This window comes from Manis javanica, chromosome 5 (assembly GCF_040802235.1).
Source record: "Manis javanica isolate MJ-LG chromosome 5, MJ_LKY, whole genome shotgun sequence".
Classification (NCBI taxonomy): Eukaryota; Metazoa; Chordata; class Mammalia; order Pholidota; family Manidae; genus Manis; species Manis javanica.
In genome coordinates, this window is record NC_133160.1 from 103,888,060 (window position 1) to 103,906,428 (window position 18,369).

An 18,369-nucleotide genomic window follows, 5' to 3' on the forward strand; every position below is an offset into this window, starting at 1 on the left:
ATTCAGGGCTTTAGAATGAGGGACCAGTTTCATGCAACATATCTCACTGTATGCGGTGTAGAACACTGCTGTCAGGGAATGGACACTAATTACTTTCTGGTGGTGAATCAATGTAACCAAGTAAATATTAAGCAGTAGTGCTCTTGTATTGATCCTCAGACTATCCAAGAGGAACAAGCATGAAAGGGTGAAAGCAGATTTAATGTAAGATAAAGATACAGTAAGCTGAGTGTCCTTAAGCAAAGAAATACAACAAATTCTTTTTAGTTTTAGTTTTGATTTTATGCTTTTATTACTATCTTATGTGTATACAGAAGTTGGCTCTTAGCTAATTTTTGTTCCACCATGCTGTATTAATCGAAAACATTTCTATTTTTAGAATAGATACAAATTGTGTAGTCAAATTACAAATGCAAAAATAACAAAATCTGGACAGTCCCTAAAAGATAATCTCTGAGTGAGAAAATAGCATGTAAATAAATAGCCTTGTTTCAGATTCTGTCTGCCAAAAAACAGGAAAGACCACAGTGATTGAGATATGAATATTTAATAATTGTTGCCTATCTACAAATTTCCAATTAACTAAGATGACAACAAGCAGAAATAGTCTAGATAGAATTTGCCACTAAAATCAGATCAATAAATATTTTAAAGCTTACAGAAATATCGACCAAAACCCAGAGAGCAGAGTGCCAGTCTCCTGTTTACAAGGCTGTATGGTGTCCACTGTTAACGAAAGGTGGGTGGGAGGAATTACCAGATTCTGGGGGTCTCAGTCCAACCCTGTGTTTCTAAGATTAGTATAAAAGGGACAAGGACAACTACATGACCAAGAATCAATAACCAGTCATCTCCCTCAGAAATGGATAAGGATCCAAGACATTCTAAATTATTTGGATTAGAAGTCTTGCCACTAAAATTTGGGGTAGGGTAGAGGTTGAAATATGACAGAGATTTGCTGCCTTCTCAGATAATATGCAATTTTTAAGAAGTGACTTGACTGGGTTCTGCCATTAGTATCTCTCAATTTTGTAGATACTTAGAAATAAACCACACGTTCTTACTCACACATTCTTTCTGATATTTCAGTGAAAGGTTAAACTGATATTTAAACTGAGATTTTGGATACTTGGCTTTTATTAGTGAGAAACAAAGGAATTGGATATAGTTTTCCTTTCCATTCCACTGAGAATATATTAACTTGGACTCATGTTACTATGCATGGAAGAAGAATCTTTTGATTCTGTTTCTGTTGTTGTAATGTCTGTTTTTTCACTGAAGTCCACTTAATCTGGCAAAAATATCAGAAGGGAGATGGGAAAATAGGAGCTCCAGAAGGAGAACTGGAGCCTGGTAAGCACCCAGAACACTGGGAAAGGGGCCCAGTTATCATTTATTGAGCTTATCCTTCCACTGAAAATTTTACCTGTGGTATTTCATCAGACTTCACAGCAACCTTAAAACAATGGCATTATTATTCTTCTGTGGAAAAAAAACTGAGGGGCAAAATAATCCACAATTAGGACTCAAATTCAAATCCTAATTTGTTGGAATCCACAATGTATAGTCTCTCTACTAAACCACATTGCCTTTAGAAAGAGGAAGGGAATAGAAAGATAGAGAATGATGAAGAAAAGGTCCTTAGGTTATTACCATATTTTCTTGCCTCTGAATAACATTGATTCCTTTGTATGAATTTATGTATCAAGGTACACTTCAGTTCTGAGACAGATGCTAATGTAAAAAATGTTAAGGTGAAGAAACGTAATGTGGAACGGAGGAATTATGATAGTAAGAGATGACATCCTTCTGTTCACTTGGTGGGACTTCTTGCGATTGGATGTTGTCCACTAGCATGAAAAGGGTCTTTGGCTAGTTAGGCAATGTTCCTTCCCCCAGTCCTTACACCTCAGGCTGCTCTTTGAGGGGCATGACCCGGGAAGTACAAGGGCAGACCTTTATTTTATTCGCTGCACAACATTACACTAAACAATCCATGAGATGAAACAGAAACTCAAACACAGTTACGGGCTCAGTGCTACTAATTTGAAAAATCACATAATCAGAATTTTCTAAGATGGTGAAGATAATGTTTAAGTAAGAGAATTCACAATACTTTAAAGATAGCACATTTTAAAAGCCTCATATACTACAATTATATTTGAGAATTATCTTTTCCTCCTTTGTACTTTATTTATTATGCCACTGGCTTAACTTCATAATGTTACAAAAAGAGCATTGAAAACATCAGCAAAATACTCTTCAGTGGCATATGGGGGTCCCTTTTTCATTCCACCACTTTATTATTTCAAGATTTCAGATATTGACAGATGTAAATTGCATTATAAATGACTTACACAGCTATTTTCAGTAGATTCAAGCAACTCTAAAAACAGCAGAAATAATAATAGAAAATAGACACTTCTGTTGAAAATAAAGATAAAGATGATTTTTTTTCTTTCAAATTCCAGAATGTCTGCTTTTATCCCCTCTCTATGATACATATTTAGATTGCTCCAGTAAGCTCTCCCCATCAGCATGAGGAATACCGTTTCCTAAATAAAATGCCAAGAGCTGTATGGTAACTCTTCTTAGTCACTGCCTCACTGTTAGACAAATCATGTTTTCTTCTCAGGTGAAGCCTCAATACATTTCCTTTGAAATCCTCATATTTATATCCCTATGCCTTTGCTTTTCCTTTTCTCACATTATACATGCTTACAATGAATCTGACATCCCCAAAAGTAAGGCGCTGGTTCCTCTGTGTGTATCTTGGGCAATACTCAGTGCACCACCGAGAGCAGATTCATACTGAAGAAAACACTTAGGGACTATTCATTTCTTCTTTTCAAAGTAGCCACAAGTGCATTCTATTTTTGTGACAGGAAATAGCCTCATCTCATTCCATCACATATTTTTTCTGAGATTAAAACAAGAGAGCATATACAAACTGAGAGTCATAATTTTAAAACTGAAGTCTTGTTTAAAAAGAGAATGTGATGGAGAAGAGTTTTCCAGGTGCCATAAACAGAACTAAAAGAGGAGGGACTATCCTATCTTTTGATTATCCTGTAGGGAATAAGGTTTTACAATTTCTACTACATATTTTCATTTATCTGGGCTATGTTTTATATGCTTAGTTTTTTCCCAGAGCTAGCATTTTAAAACTATGTCCACAAAGACATCCATCGCCAAGAAGCAATCCTCTTAAGATCTAGAAACATAACACATGTTCAACTTTGTTTCCTTAATAATTCCTCATCACAGAACTTGCTATAAGTGAGCAATTAGAATTATTGCTGGCAGTTTCCTGAAATAGATTTTAGAGATATTTCATACTCAGATAAGTACATCAAACTTATCTAGATAAAGTTAAAGCATATATATCTGTACTACTTCATGTTCTTACAAGTAGAGGGAAGTGAATGGTGTATGCTATAATATTTATGACCTCCTGCTAACACAAAATTTCATTCTTTAAAAATTTATTGGTGTTATATAACTGGAAGCTAACTTTGTTTCTCTCATATCTGTCAACTCTCTTTATCTTACTGTCTCTAGTTTATGGGGCCAGAAAAAACATCCCTCTATTTCAGAAAGAATTTCTTCCATAGAGAAAAACAGTGACTTTTCTGACTACTGTTTCATTTTTGAGCCTAATTAAATAATGACAGAGTTAAACAAGTCCAAATATTAGTTAATGGGTGCAATTTGTTGATGCACTTCAGTGGTGCATGACAATGAGGTCTGAGAGAGCTTCATATTATACTATTAAATCAACTTGATGAAATTGGATTTCTGAAACAGGAAACGTAGTAGCTCTTTGAGAGCAGGTATTTCCTGGGAAAATAAAGCCAAACAGGGATGATATTGGGAAGAAAGACATATCAGAAGATTCCTAAGTGAATAGCATTTGGAACATTATCCATAAATGGCCATAATGCCTCTCAAAATACGAGTAAGGTGTATACTCCATAGAGGGCTAGGCTTGTAGCTAATTCTAGACATATTCAAGGGGGAACACCAATATTTACTTTCAAGAAGAGGCCTATCTGTACAAAAGATGTATTCAATGGGTTATTCCTACAGATATGCAAAGGCTAGTTCCTTGAAAGCTCATTGCTCATAACATAGAGAGAAAAAAAGAAAGAAATGCATAGTTTTTTCACATCTTATCTCCTCTTGATTGCTACATAGCATTTTGTCTTTAACTCTTAGCTTGTCTCAATCCAAAGAATATTCAGAATAATCTCTGCTCCATTTTTGGCTTTGTTTTTACAGACTCTGGGTAATGAGTAGAGAGAGCTGAGAAAATCAAGGACAGAAATTCTTGAAGTAGGAAGAAAAGATTTTTTGAATGAGGAAAAGGAAAAGAGAGGCCATGGGCTGTATTTCAGGAACAAAAGTGTGTTTTTGAGAATTCAGACAGCCTTTGGGGACAGCTGCAAGACATGAGAGAATTTTTAGAGGTAATTCAATGAATCAAGAATTCAACCACACTTAAACTTACTTAGACTTCACTGGATTAAAAAAAAAATTGTAATTAGTGTGCAATGTTTCTTAAAAGCAATCTATGCTGTGAGTAGACCACATGTGACTTGGCTTTTATATAAATAACTTATGATACTCCATTTTCCTTCTAAGTCCTTGATTTTAGGATATTCCTTCAGGACTGACATATTCTGAATTCTTTTTATCCTGATCACCATGGTTATTCTAAAATACAGTTTATAAAAAATGTTTAAACTTCAGATTTGTATTGGGTTATGGTATCCAATTTTCCCATATTTGTATCTTTAAATGTAAAATTGCTTCAAGCTCATTTTTTTAAAAAAGGTTTGAATTATTAAAAGGAAAAAATAGAATCTTTATTCTATTCGCTCCCATTCTGTTTTCAGAGGTCATTATCACTGACAGTTTTGTTATATGTTGCTGCTCTTTACTACATATATGCATAAACATAAATTTTTCAATATTAGTTTTACATATTAAACTCAGGCTGACTTCACAATTGAACTAGTGCAATTCTTTCCATCAAGCTGGCTTTAGTGCTCCTTTAAAGGATATACGATGCACAATCACATATTATTGACAACCTACATATTTACCTGGGAAATCCCCATTTTCTTTCAAAACACTTGAAGTCTTTTTTTTTGTCTCCATGTGCATATTTGTACTAGTCAGGATAAGCTAAATGAGGCTGTACTAACAATCAATTCCATAATGAAAGTTTTTTGTGACTTACACTATTGTCCGTCCATCTTGGGTCAACAAGGGCTTCAACTTATCATAGTCATTCAAGGACCCACAATCCCAGAGCAGTCAGACGGGCATATGACGATCTGCACAGTGGCATCTAAAACTTCTACCAAGGAGTAAGACACATCCCTTCTGTTCATTTTTCTCTGGCCAAAACAAGTCATGTGATCATGACTAACTCCAAAAAAAGGGAAAATATAATTATGTTAAGTGGTAGGAGAACAGAGAGCTGAAAACACTTGATGGCCACAATACATGACTCACTATTTAACACATATAATTTCTTTTCCAGGATCACTTCTCAAATCCTACTTGTGGTAGACAGCAATAGTCTACATTGTTGCATCTTATCTTTACCCTCCTTTATGCCTTTATGCTCTACATCAATACACTACAGCAGAAGAATTTATAACACTGAAAATACTGATAAGGCTATTGTCAAAAAAATTTTAAGAAGACTGCACTTGTTCCCCAAAATGTGAACATTTAGTTCTGATTCTACCTGCTTAAAAAAATAATAATAATATGCATTATACATTATTTCATGGAGCTTCTTCTCCTCCATGATTCCTTCTTTCTTTGTGGGGTTAAAAAGGGTAAACACACAACAGATTTTTGACCAGCACTGGACTTTCAATGTGCATTACAAGCCTACTATACAGTTCTTACAGACCTTAGTAATAATGAATGTTTACTGGTTAGTGGTTAAATGCCTCATATATTTATTTTTAGACCATATTTTCATTTTTTCCAATGCAATTCATGAAGAGCAAAATCATATGTGCAACAGTCACACAAACCTTGGCAGAAAACAAAGGCTTTGACTACACTGCTGCCTGGAAGAACGCTTATTCATTATTCCCTAGACTAGCATATTTCTCAGAACAGACAAGAGCATATACTGTAACCATGGAAAATCTGGGGAACTGCAGCTCTTGAAAATACCATTTATGCTACATCAAACTTGAGCCCACTCAGGCAATGTAAATCTTTCCCATATGTAATGACTGCTTGTTGCCCAGCTTCCAATTCTAAAAGACATTGTAAGTATCCCAAATACTCCTTTTTAACTTTTACCAAGAGTCTGAAGCTGTCTTTATCCTTGCAGTGGAAAGAACAATTCTCTAATAAACCAGAAAGAGAGATATTTTGCCCTGGGAAGAACAAAAAGATGCAGTCTTATATTTCAGGTATAAATTGAAACCATTTTCATATCCCAGAATAGATCTAAATTTCAATAAAAACAAATTGCCTTTTAAAGTGCAGATGCAATAAAATTAAAGACAGCCAAAACACAATCTATCTTAAATTCTGAATTGTATCCTAAATCTCTTAATGTTTTGCCTAGGGTATTGTAAATGGGGGCCATTTCATAACCCAAAATCAAGATATGTGGTATGGTAAGGAATGATTTGTGTTGCTACAAGGGGAGCAAGAGGCAGTCTAAAAGATGTAATATGGTCAAAGAATTGTCAAATTTTCAAGGCATGTAGATAACTTAAAGCAGTGTTTCTCCAGATGTGGTCCATGGACAACCTGCATCATATTCACCTGGGATTTTTGTTAAAATGCCACATTGTATTTCTTGCAAAACCTTCATAAGAGTATATATCAATGATATCTTAATAAAAAATAGATAGATAAATAAATAAATAAATACATACATACATACATATTCCAGGGCCTCATACCAGGTTAACTGAATCAGACTATTTGGGCACAGACTCAGAAATCTGCATTTTTTACAGTTCTTTAGATGATTTTTGCTCCTGCTAAAAGTATCTGATATTCACAGACTTATTGAGAGAAGACAGAGAAAAGAATATTTAAAATCAGGGCATTGGAAGACAAGCCAGAAACTCAGACAATTCAACATTCTTAGATCTTAAAGTATGGAGATATGAGAATCCAGAAGCCTTAGAAGAGAAAATGTCTGAAGGTTTAATAGAATTTCTCAAGGGGATTTTGGAGAATCCTTAACACTGCATCTCAGGGAGAGGGCAAATCATAATTCCCAGCAGCCCTAACCTGCCCATCTTTGGAGACCCCTGGTGGTCTACCATGAGTATCAGAAGTCCAGAACAGGCAGAGCTCTGCAGAATACCTGGCTTTCTCTGATTACCAATACCTGTAATTTGCTTCTTTGTACTATCATTTGACTCTCAATGCTAGCTCAGCTCTGCCTCACATTTGCAAGGATCATATTTCAGGATCTCCTACTATGATCTTATTTTTGCTTTTCAGTGTCTTAGTTCCTATCTAGTGTCTAACACCCAGTTGCTCATGAGCCTGCATCTTGCCTTCCATTTCTCCCTTAAGAAAAGTCCTATCCCTGAACTCCAGCCAATCTGCTAGCTGACTTCCCTGAAAAGGAAAGCCTGCTTGACCCGTTTGTGTATTGTTCTTTGGTTTCCTGCCATCCTGCGCTCTCTGACGGGCTAGATCTCATTTGTCACATAGTGGAAGCCTTGCTTCCTCAAATTATACCTCGATGTTGTTAAACCTGTGCTAAGCCTGGCCTTTCAGTAAAGACTTCTGTTCACAGACTACATTTGCACTTGCATGGGGTGACAATCTCTTGTCCCCCAACCCTTCCCACAACACACACACCGTGTATGAGAGTTTACATCTGTATACTGCCCCCTTTCTGTCTGTGCACTGGGTAGTACAAAACTGGGTCAGACACAGGCAGTTACCAAATTTTGGCCAAGCAATTCCGTAGATGTCCCTGAGGACCAGTGGAACCCTAAATAGGCCATGAGTTTGGAAAATTCTCACATCAATAAGTTAAGAACTCCCTAGGACTTAGATCTTCACAGGGAAGTTCTCGGCAAGTCCAGATTTAGCCTTTAGCCTGAGTAAACTTCAAACCTCTCAGAGAGCCAGTAAGTGATTTTTTTCTTTTTTCTTTCTGTTCTTGATGGATATAGAGCACATAGACTAAGGGCAGATTTTACTTCTTGGACAGCTTAGCTGTGCTTTAAGATATTGGGAAAAGATCACTCATTACCAGTGTGGGTTCACTTTATAAGGCACTTTTAGACAGGCAACAATCCTTCTAAACAATTTACTAAAATTTCAGCATTTGCTTTGTGTCATTTAGATAACATCAGGAAGGAAGAGAAAGATAACAGATGTTTCTGGTCCTTAGAGATCAACATTTGGATGAAATAGAAACTAAGACATAAAGCTCTTTTAAGCTGTCTAGAGTGCAGATTCTCCTGAAAGGTTATTCTTTCCTTCCCTAAATCCTCTCACCTCTATGCTGAAGATCGAAACACGTCAAATCCTACACGTTGTCTTTCTTCCCTTGATATTCCTCTGACTTCAAAGAAAAACAAGTATAATTTAGACTTCTGGTAAGTGTATAAACCATTATTTACATACTAGCATTTTCCATAGTAAAACACACAGCTCAAAGTAATTGGTTTAAGTTTAAAACGATTTATGTAGAAGGAAAGAATGGTTGTTGGTCTACAAAGTCAGGTATATGAAATGTAACTCTTTTATACTATTTATACTTATTCTTTTATACTGCCAGGTAGTTGAAACTTAATGTTGGTTAATGTAGGACCCCTATTTTTTGGGGGGCTGCCTGATGTCAGGGACATCTAGCAGACCACGGCCTGGATGAGCAAGAGATGGAATGTGGTCTGCGATCACCCGTGCACACGAGGGCATCTCTGGGATGCTGATTTCCTCCCCTTGTCTGTTCCCGGAATTAAGTCTTCCTTGTATGACTTGTGGCCCTTCCAGGTTTGACTGTCACTGCTCTTGACTTTCTTCCCCTCTTGGTTGCCCTTAAGGTACAGGGATAAGCTTGGAGGCTGTTCTGGAACTGTGTGCCTAGGCACCCACCTCTGATGGCCGGCACCATGTACAGCGGCACTTAAAAATGATGCACCTTCTGTGAATGTACTCACACAGGAAGTGACTCAGAGATGCCTCTGCTCCTAGATTCCCCAATCTGACCCAGGTTTTCAGTTCTGTCTCCCAGGTTGCCCGCTCAGGGAGTGGGACAGAGGATGGCACAACATAGAGCCCTGTCTCAGAATCCCACCATCCTCCAAGCCCCCAAGGTCCCTTTGCTTCCTTCTGATCCCTCCCTTTGGCGCCACTACCATAAGATTCATTATCTACCCTTAGGGATGCAATACAGGGATCTGACTTTGCTGTTGCTGTGATTTAAACTTTGTACCCTAAGGATTCATAGAGTTAGCTTTTTGAAATTCAAAAGCTGTTGCAAACAAAAAATTTTCCAAACTTCTTTTTACTGAATTGTCCCTTTTCTGAGGCCATTTGTCATAAAATGAATGAAATTTGAGCAAAGTAGGGAGATAGACTATGAGTGAAAATCTCAAAGTATTTACTGAATGTTTGCACTGAGTCCCAGCGACCATCATATAAAGGAACTACTGACACTCTGACAAATGATGAAGAAGCTAAGATAAAGTTTAATACAACACTTGAAAGGCAAAGAAAGTGAAGGTGGTCCAAAAATAAATGAAAAACAAAAACACCTGAATGGTCATCTGCTCTGTTATAAAACCTGAGTAAACATGAAATAAAATATATGTAGAGCAAAAACCTAGAATATTTTACCCAGAGGGAAAAGGAAGCAAGCTTGTGTTCTCTTGTCTGTTTTTGTCCTTCCAGCTGATGGACCACATGTCCGGTGTGACAGGCTGACCCTTTAACGGACTCTTGTGTGAGAGAACCTCACCCAGGATGTAGGCCCCATTGTAACAATAAGACAAACGCTATCTTGGGCCCCTACATTTGGCATCCACATGTAGGAACTGTGCTGAACATTGGTCCTACAAACCTGTAAGACAAAACTCCTGTCTCCGGGAGCTTACAGTGTAGCTGAGCTAGAAAAGCAGGCCAGAAAGTAAGCAGGTAGATGCAAAGTGGTGGAAGCCACTGAAGGGGGCCACAGGAACAAAGGGCAGGAGGGAGACAGAGCCAGCATCTCAGAGGGGGTTATCGTTTCTAGAAGACAAGACTGAGGGACAGTAGTCTAGGCTGAAAGCCCACCTACGTAATAACACAAAGGGAGCGCCTGTCGAGAAACGCTGAAGCCAGGTGTTTATATGAGAAAGTGGCAGAGATGGTAACAAACCTGAGGGGAGGAAGGGAAAGACTTCCTCTTATCAGTTAGTTATCTCAAACTATTTTCCCCAACATGTGTGTGTGTGTGTGTGTGTGTGTGTGTGTGTGTGTGTGTGTGTTCATAAGAAATACAGCACTTAATTTCATAAAACTGCCATAACATAACATTAATACTTGTGGGAATGCACAAGTTTACCTCTGACACTGAGATTCATTTTACTTTGGAGAACAGTGGGGAACACTGGGAGTTGCACTTTGGGGATGATTCATATTATCTCATTATTTTATTTGTTACACATGCCACTAATTTTCATTTCAGGAGCTGAAGAAGCTAAACATCAAGCAAACATTGTTTGGATGGTTTTCTCCACCACAGAGTAGCTCCCATGACTGAAAAAGAAGATGGGTTTCTAATATGCACACTGGATCTCAAGTATCCCCGCTGACACTCAAAGACAGAGGGAGAAGGAAAGAGAGAATTTAGGTTTATTTCTATTACTATATTTATTCTGAGACCTTTCAATTCACTGAATATTCTAAGAAGTTGCCAGCTAACTGCAAGGTGGACGTTTTTAAAGAGGAAACATGTTTTAGATGTGCTCTATGATCATTGATAAATCATTTCACCCAGTTTGGACTGTTCTGGTCATTTGAAATATGTGGGGCTTAATTACAAGAGCCATCCAACTTCCCTATTGCATGGTTTATGCAACTTCCATTTATAAGTAAGAATCAGTTGATTAAGGAAATGAAATAAAACCACAGAACCCTTTGATGCAAGAGAGAACCAAAATCCTCTGACTGAAAAAACTCAGCCTCTGGTGGAAAGTACTCACTAAGGGAGACCCTGACGAGAGCTTCTGAAAACCCAGACTGGATACAAGGGCAAATGGTCAGTTTATCTACCCAAATGATAGCCATGTGTCGATTTGGAAAGATGAAATTAATCTATTATTCTAAGGTAAAAGCATAGTGAAATAATATTGCTGGCACACATCTGAAAGCCCTTAGTCATGACTTTGGAGTATTTCGACATAAATTTGAGAAACTACATGGATTCTTAAAGTCAAAGTAAGTGAACCAATTGCAAATGAGGCAGAGAGATTGTCAGAATCCTGGAATCAATTCCCAGCTGTTCCACTTATTTGCTTTGTGACTATATGGGTTAGATTTAAAGAATAAATAAACTATACAGAAACACTGAATAAATAAATGTGTTTATTTCCATCATGTGGTTTGTAGTTATTTAAAAAGAGATAAAAAACCTTGATTTTATTTTCCTTGCTTCCCTTTCTTAAAGGAAAAAATGGGATAAGACATACCTTGGTCTCAAAATGAAATTAAAAAAACATCCACTTGTCAGGATTTTACCATTACGTGCAATTGGGCCAAGGCCATTGGTATCATCTGAGTTAAACTTCAGCATAGACTTCTTCAAGAAACAAACTGAGCTCACAAAGAATAAATCGGTCTCTATAAGATAAAGTGGATTTCACTTTAAAGAATGGTTAGTATAAATCTAATAAAATGTGCTATTTTGAGTACTGAGTGAAGGGATGTTTGGACATGGACAGCACAGTGGTTGGTACATTAGGGTTCATGATATTGGTACCCTTATTTTATGTGAAGAAATGGAGGCTTAGAAATAATTCATAACTTGCATAGGATGGTACATGTAAAATATGCCAGAGCTGGGCCTCAAATTCTGTCATTCAACTCCATAGCCCCTGTTCTTAACCATCTACTTAAAGATTCACTGAAAACTTTTAGGAAGAAAGAGAATATATCCTATAAATTGCCAGCAGTGTAGATGATGGATAGGAGAGGCAAAGGATTGTAGAGAAGGCGACCAGTGAGGAGACAGTGGGTTGACAAGATAACTAAATTCTGAGCAAGGTGGTGACCATGGGGATGAAGAGAAAAAAATGCCAGGAATACATATTTTTTAAATTCTATGATAACTGTCACCTGGGTGACAGGAAATGAGGAAGGTGGCAAAAGATAAAGGGCTGGTTTGAGTGATGGAACAATATAGAGTCTGAAGTCCCGAATACCTGAGACTGCATTGCCACCAGGGACTCTGACCAGCAGGGCGCTTGCTTAAAGCTGTGCAGTCAGGGTGGGGTTGAGATCCAGCCTTATTCCCTGTCAAGCTGAAGATCCTAATATGAGCATTGTGCACCCAGAGGAAGGGGTCCTTTTTTATAACTCATACAAAGTATGGGTTAGAAGAGGTCTTGCTGACCAGATCTCTAGACTGAGCTTTAGAGAGAAGCCATGGGACTGGATGCTATCTGCTAAGGAAAAAAGTATTAGGTGAGAAAATGAAAAAATACAGACATCCAGAGCCAGGAGGTGGGAAGACAGGAGCTGTCAAAAGTAAAATGAAGAAAAAGCTGTGGAGCCCTCAGCTTGTACAAGATTCCTAACATCAAAAGGCAGAAATGTTTTGGAAGAGTATGCCAGCAAACTGGCAGAAGTGAGCAAGGCATAAAAGCTATTGGATTTAACAGCAATTCAGCCATCATTAGCAACCTCTGAGAGGTAATTTCAGTATTGTGGTAGAAATAAATGCCAAACTGCAAAGAGCGAGTTAGAGGGAGGTGAGGAAGCAGAAACAGGAAATGGGCATTTTTCTTGGCACCAGGAGGAGAGAGCTTGGTTGAGAAAATTAAGTGTTTGTTCAGTGTGGCAGAGGCCTGACCACTGCCAGGCACTGAGGGAAAGCAAAGGTGCAAGTACGATGGCATAATTCATGGAGCAAGTCCCAGTTTCATCTCCATAAATATTTTGTTTAAAAGTTCCATAAACACTAGTGGCCCAGGAAATGCTTTAGCAAATGCTCATTAGCCAAGTGACAGCTATTTAAAAATGTTCCCATAGCTATTATGTGTTTATCACCCCTTGTGTAATAAAGACTTCTGGCATGGAATCTTGAGTTCTTTCTTTAGTATGAGAAACCTTCCATTCCCTTGGGATTTTCAGAGAATAGGGTACATGATTGACCTCTTACTCAGACAGAAGGAAATTATGCTTTCCCCTCTTGACTCCAAATAATTTATCAGACAGTCATTACTTTTGGATGAATAAAGAAATTAGACTGAGAGCTGGAAGCCTGGGTTCTAGATGAGGAGTATTTCTGGACTTAGTTCTCCTACTCTGACAAACAGGGATTTGGCCATTTCTAAGTCTTTACAGCCCTAAAATAATCAAATGAGCAAAAATCATATATAAACAAGTGCTTATCTTTTCTTTCTTATGATGGAACACCCTGAAACAACATAGGTCTCCTGTGTATTCATGTGATTGAATTCTATTATGTTCAGAATAGAATATTATACAGTCACAAATTATTTTCCAAAGTGTTGTGATGTTATAGGAAAGTTTCCAACAAAATGTTAAATGAAAAAAGGTGGAATCTAAATTTGCAGTATTAAGCCATTTTTGTGAATATAAAACAAAACAAAATATTGATACCATATTATATACACAGATACAGAAAGAAATCTGACAGTAGGAGTGTATCCACTAGGGAGTGGAATTGGTGACGATAATTTATTTTCCCTTATGCTGTTATTCTTTTCATGATCACTGTAATTGTTAACTCCCTTGTGAGTTATGTAGGGCATTTTATACCTGATTTTGCAGGAAGGCTATTTTCATTTCCATTGTATTCAGTTCTACTCACAACATTTTCAAGTGTGGAGACGGAGGACATTCAGATGCCACCTTCCCTGCTGGACTAGCACGGTGCTGTGGCGAAGGACCTCAGAAGAGACACCCTTGGTACTGAACATATCCAAAAGCAAGTGGATTGGAGAGAGAGGCTAAAGCAAAATGGAAATTGTTCCTTAGGGTTATTATTATTATTTTTTTGCTAGTTTGGAAAGATGTCAGTTTTTGCTTAGAGCTCTGTAACTTATATCATCTTTAATACTTAGTTTTTAAAATTTTAAGATCACCAGAATAATATTTGGCCTGTAAAACTGTCTTAGACTCAGCCACATTTATTTGTTCTTCTAATTTCTTGCTGTTTTCCCCAATAAACAATAAAATAAGTAATATTAATAAAATAATAGCAGCATCTGCTTGTAGTAAATGTATTATACATTCCGCAATACCATCAGTAAAATAAACAAAGCAAAGGATGTAGGAAAAAGGCCAACACCTTCATGCCCTCCAGCTCCACTTTTCAAATTACTATTGATGGTAGGCACCTGATGCTTTCTCTTCATAGCAATTTACAATTCCAAATTACTATGTGCTAATAGCAATTTAGTCATTTATTAAATGGCATTGCTTAATGGAGTTTTCATGTTTTAGCATGACACAGCAGCAAACTAAATAAAAACACTCTGATAATAAAATATGAAGTAAAGCTTAATGGTTTTAATATCATTTTATTTGTTAATGCCCTTTTAATTTAAGGATTGGAAGTTATAGTCATTCAACAAACATTTACTGCACTACTAAGATGTATGAAAAGAACCTTGGTCTTTGACTGCATCACCTTTTAAATTATCCAGAATTATCAATTTGGTACATTAAGCAGGCCAACATATAAGAACATACTTGAGTCTATTTGAGCATCTTTACTGAGAGGTTGAAACTGAAAATTAACTAAATGTGGGTTTTTATGAGAAAAAGCAATCTATTCAACAGTTAGGAAATATCGATAGTTACTCTCCCTTGTCCACGACCTCCAGCATAGAACTTAACAGCATCTTGGAAACCATACATCTTGCTCACCGAATTCTAGATCATGAGGGTCTGGGTTCTGAGGTTTCTGAAGAATTCTCATGAGGTTGTGTTAAGGGCCCATAGAAGGCATTATCAGTGAACACTAACATGCTTTGATTTATTTCAGTAGTCTTCCTTTCCTAGTTTCAAAAAGCATTTTTCTAAATAGAAGCCTTCCTATGTGTGTATTCATAACGGCATTGAGTTTTAAGGAATTTTCAGTTTAGGACTACTAATAGTATAGTTATCATTGTAATACATATTTTTTCATATGGCAAATTTCCTAATTAGCTATGACTGTGAGAATCAAATTTGATTAAACTGGAAGACTCAGTCAGGTAAAGAAAAGCTGTATTACAATGACTTAAAATAATATATTTTCAATTTCAAAGAGTTGTACTTCAACTGGAATAACATTTTACTTTAAAATAGCTCATGCCATTTAACTGAAAGAAGTACAGAGCAAAAATAAGCAAAACCTCTAGCTTTCAGACAATGCTTCTAAACTTACGTGAATCCTAAATTCACTGTTGCAGGCAGAAGGCAATCCCTAACTTATTGTTTCAAACAGAAAGAGTTTGTGTTATGCACCGCAAGATGCTTTAAAACCCAGGAACAATTTCTATATAGTGCCTATGTGAAACTTGTATTTAAAAAATAGCTTAATCAAAAAAGGCCCTCTTACACAAAAGACTTCACAACATAATTCTAAATAAACCTGTACAATCAACTGGTTACAATGGACTCTAATTAAAGTCAGAATTTAGAATTTCCCTGGACTTGGTTTGTAGCTTCACGTATACAATACAACTAGTTTTAAATATTTCTTGGGTAGTGTGGGATTATTTTCCAAGATTGTTGAGAAACCAGTGTTTAATTTTACTCTGAAATGCACAACATAAATATTGCAAGATAAGAAAACACATATTCGGCTAATAAATTCAATGATTTAAAGAATTTTCAGCTCAAAAGAAGTTGCAAGTAAGGATGCAGTTAATGAAGATATAAATCCACAAAAAAGAAATGTATTAACTAGATGAATATATTTTTTTCTTTTCACATACCTTTTTCCTATAAAGCATTATTATGCTATTTCTCAGCCATGTGTGCATATGAACAGCATATGTGTGAATGGAACTAAAATAAAATACTTAGTACTTGATCAAATCTGCCCAGTGGGATTTGGTTAGTCACTCGTTCCTTGACACACACTCCAGCAACTTTATAAGAAGGAGAACAAACAGCACTTTATGTATCAGATGCAATAATGCTTTACTTATCCCAGAGCCACTTCCATGGCAACTTCTACTACAGAACACAACTAAGAACTTGGACACAAACTAAAAAGGTCTGGAGCACCTAAAATAGATGTCACTGTGTCTTTGCACTTTGGCACATGCACTTTCCTTGTAAGAGAATCTCTTGGGCCCTTGGATAAAGTTGTTGCTTCTTATTCCTGTGATAATTTCTTTAAACTTGTTTTGTTCTGGTTTTCTTGTGCAGAACACAAAAGAAATAATATTTATAAAGGGGTAGCTGAGGTTGAGGAGTGATTAGAGGAATGCAAACTCTCCACACCAATAAATAGTCAGTCACACTTTCATATGAACAATGGACACAGAAGAAAAAATGTCCTATAAAAATAATACAGCAATTTAAAGAAGCATAGTGATTACTTGGCCTTTTAACATAAGAAGGAATAGCTTTACATACCATAGAATAGGCCCCCAAAGTGTCATTACATTACAGAATAATTCTATAATGTGTATCCATGATGAGAATGCTGAGTAATTCATAAAATGTTAAACCGAAGTTAGTCCCTTCCAGAGAGAGATCAAAACCTATAGTGGATCCCAGAAAGATAACTATCCAAAAATGGCAAAATTTTTTTCTAAAACTTCTGGAGTTTTCAGTGGCAAACTTGCAAACTTCACTTTTTGGAAAGTCCACATATGCAGAACCCATTAATTGTCTCTACTATTTCTTTATTGAACTGCTGCAAATTTACATATTAGCTAGCCAGTTCTCTGGGTAAGAGTGACACCTCAGAGGATAGCAGTACAAAGGGTCCTTCCTGTCCACTCCACTGCCACTTTGGGTTATCGTCCTTCTACTCTGGGAGCCCTTCTATAGCTCAGTGATTTGAAATCTTACTGCAGATAGTCACTCTAGGAAATGGTGTTCTTTAAACGTGAATGAGTTTAAACAAGATAAACTTTATCAAAAAAAAAAAGATACACCAGAATTTTAAAAAATGAATGGGATAAGGGAAAGAAGCGTTAAAATGAACAAATATAGAAGTAACTAGAGGTAAAATTCCCCACTCAGAAATGTATGTTTTCCAGGTCAGATCCACCAAGCTGTGATGAAGTCAGTGAAGCTTGACCGCGTCAGTGAACCTTGACCGAGTCAGTTAAAGTGCCTGGAGCTGCCCTGTCCTGGTCTGCTCATCTGATTGGCTCTCTATTGGTTCTGTACTTCGAGTTGAAGATGCACTAGTCTATGGCTTCCCCTCAGTCAAGAGCATTCTGTATGTTCTGTAATGTTAAAACATATCCCTCTTTATCTAATATGAACAATAAAACATAAAACCACCCATGAGAAGATGCAACAAAGCAGACAACTAAGTTTATAAATTAAATAACAACAATCATTAGATTCCTGAAAACAAAAACAAAACAAAACAAAATCCTAGTAGCTTCAAATATCAACAGCCACAAAACAATACAGCTAGGAGCGAAGATACTTTAAAGAACGTGTTTTCTCTCAGAAAAGAAGCGAGGTGGGGGAAAACAGTCAAAAGAGCACAGAATACTTGTGCCCAAAACAATTAAGCTCTGAGGGAGATTTCAGTGAGGAAGAAACAGTACCTTATAAGTAACTGGTCTTGTCTACTCACAGCTGTTTCCAGTGCCGACTCTTGTTTAACTGTCTACTGTCTTCAGTTTAAAGTGAATTCTGCTGGCAAAAAAGCACTGAGCTTGTCTGGAAAATGCTGTTGGGACATAAACCATTCCTTTCAAGGCAATAGTAGCTATATTTAAGTTTTCTTGGACAGGGGGAAATAAACCCTTCCTGTAGCTAATTTTCTTCCTCCTCCTCCCCTCAGACTTAGTCAGTGTCCTCCTATCCCACATACTGAAGAGACAGAAAGGGGAGGAAGAAAACCACTGGGAAATATACCTTAAATAATGTAGTAGTTGAGCATTTAGAAAAAAGAAGCAGCAGCCTCAGCAGCAGAAGTAGCTGAAGCAATGA

The 18,369-nt window shown here is 36.9% G+C and overlaps 1 protein-coding gene across 9 annotated transcripts in view; it reads right to left on the minus strand.

The window, feature by feature from the left end:
• The window catches only part of ARHGAP24 (Rho GTPase activating protein 24), a 504,620-nt gene that overhangs the window by 193,613 nt on the left and 292,638 nt on the right, over window positions 1-18,369 (minus strand). For 2 of the 9 annotated variants that reach the window (XM_073237342.1, XM_037021167.2), the window contains exon 1: window positions 18,011-18,199. The exons of 5 other annotated variants lie outside the window; for them this stretch is intronic. The gene's annotated coding sequence lies outside the window, so the exon portion shown is untranslated. Of the gene's footprint in view, window positions 1-17,981; window positions 18,200-18,369 lie in introns of those variants that run through there. 2 more of the 9 variants (XM_073237339.1, XM_037021165.2) reach the window with 1 other exon arrangement.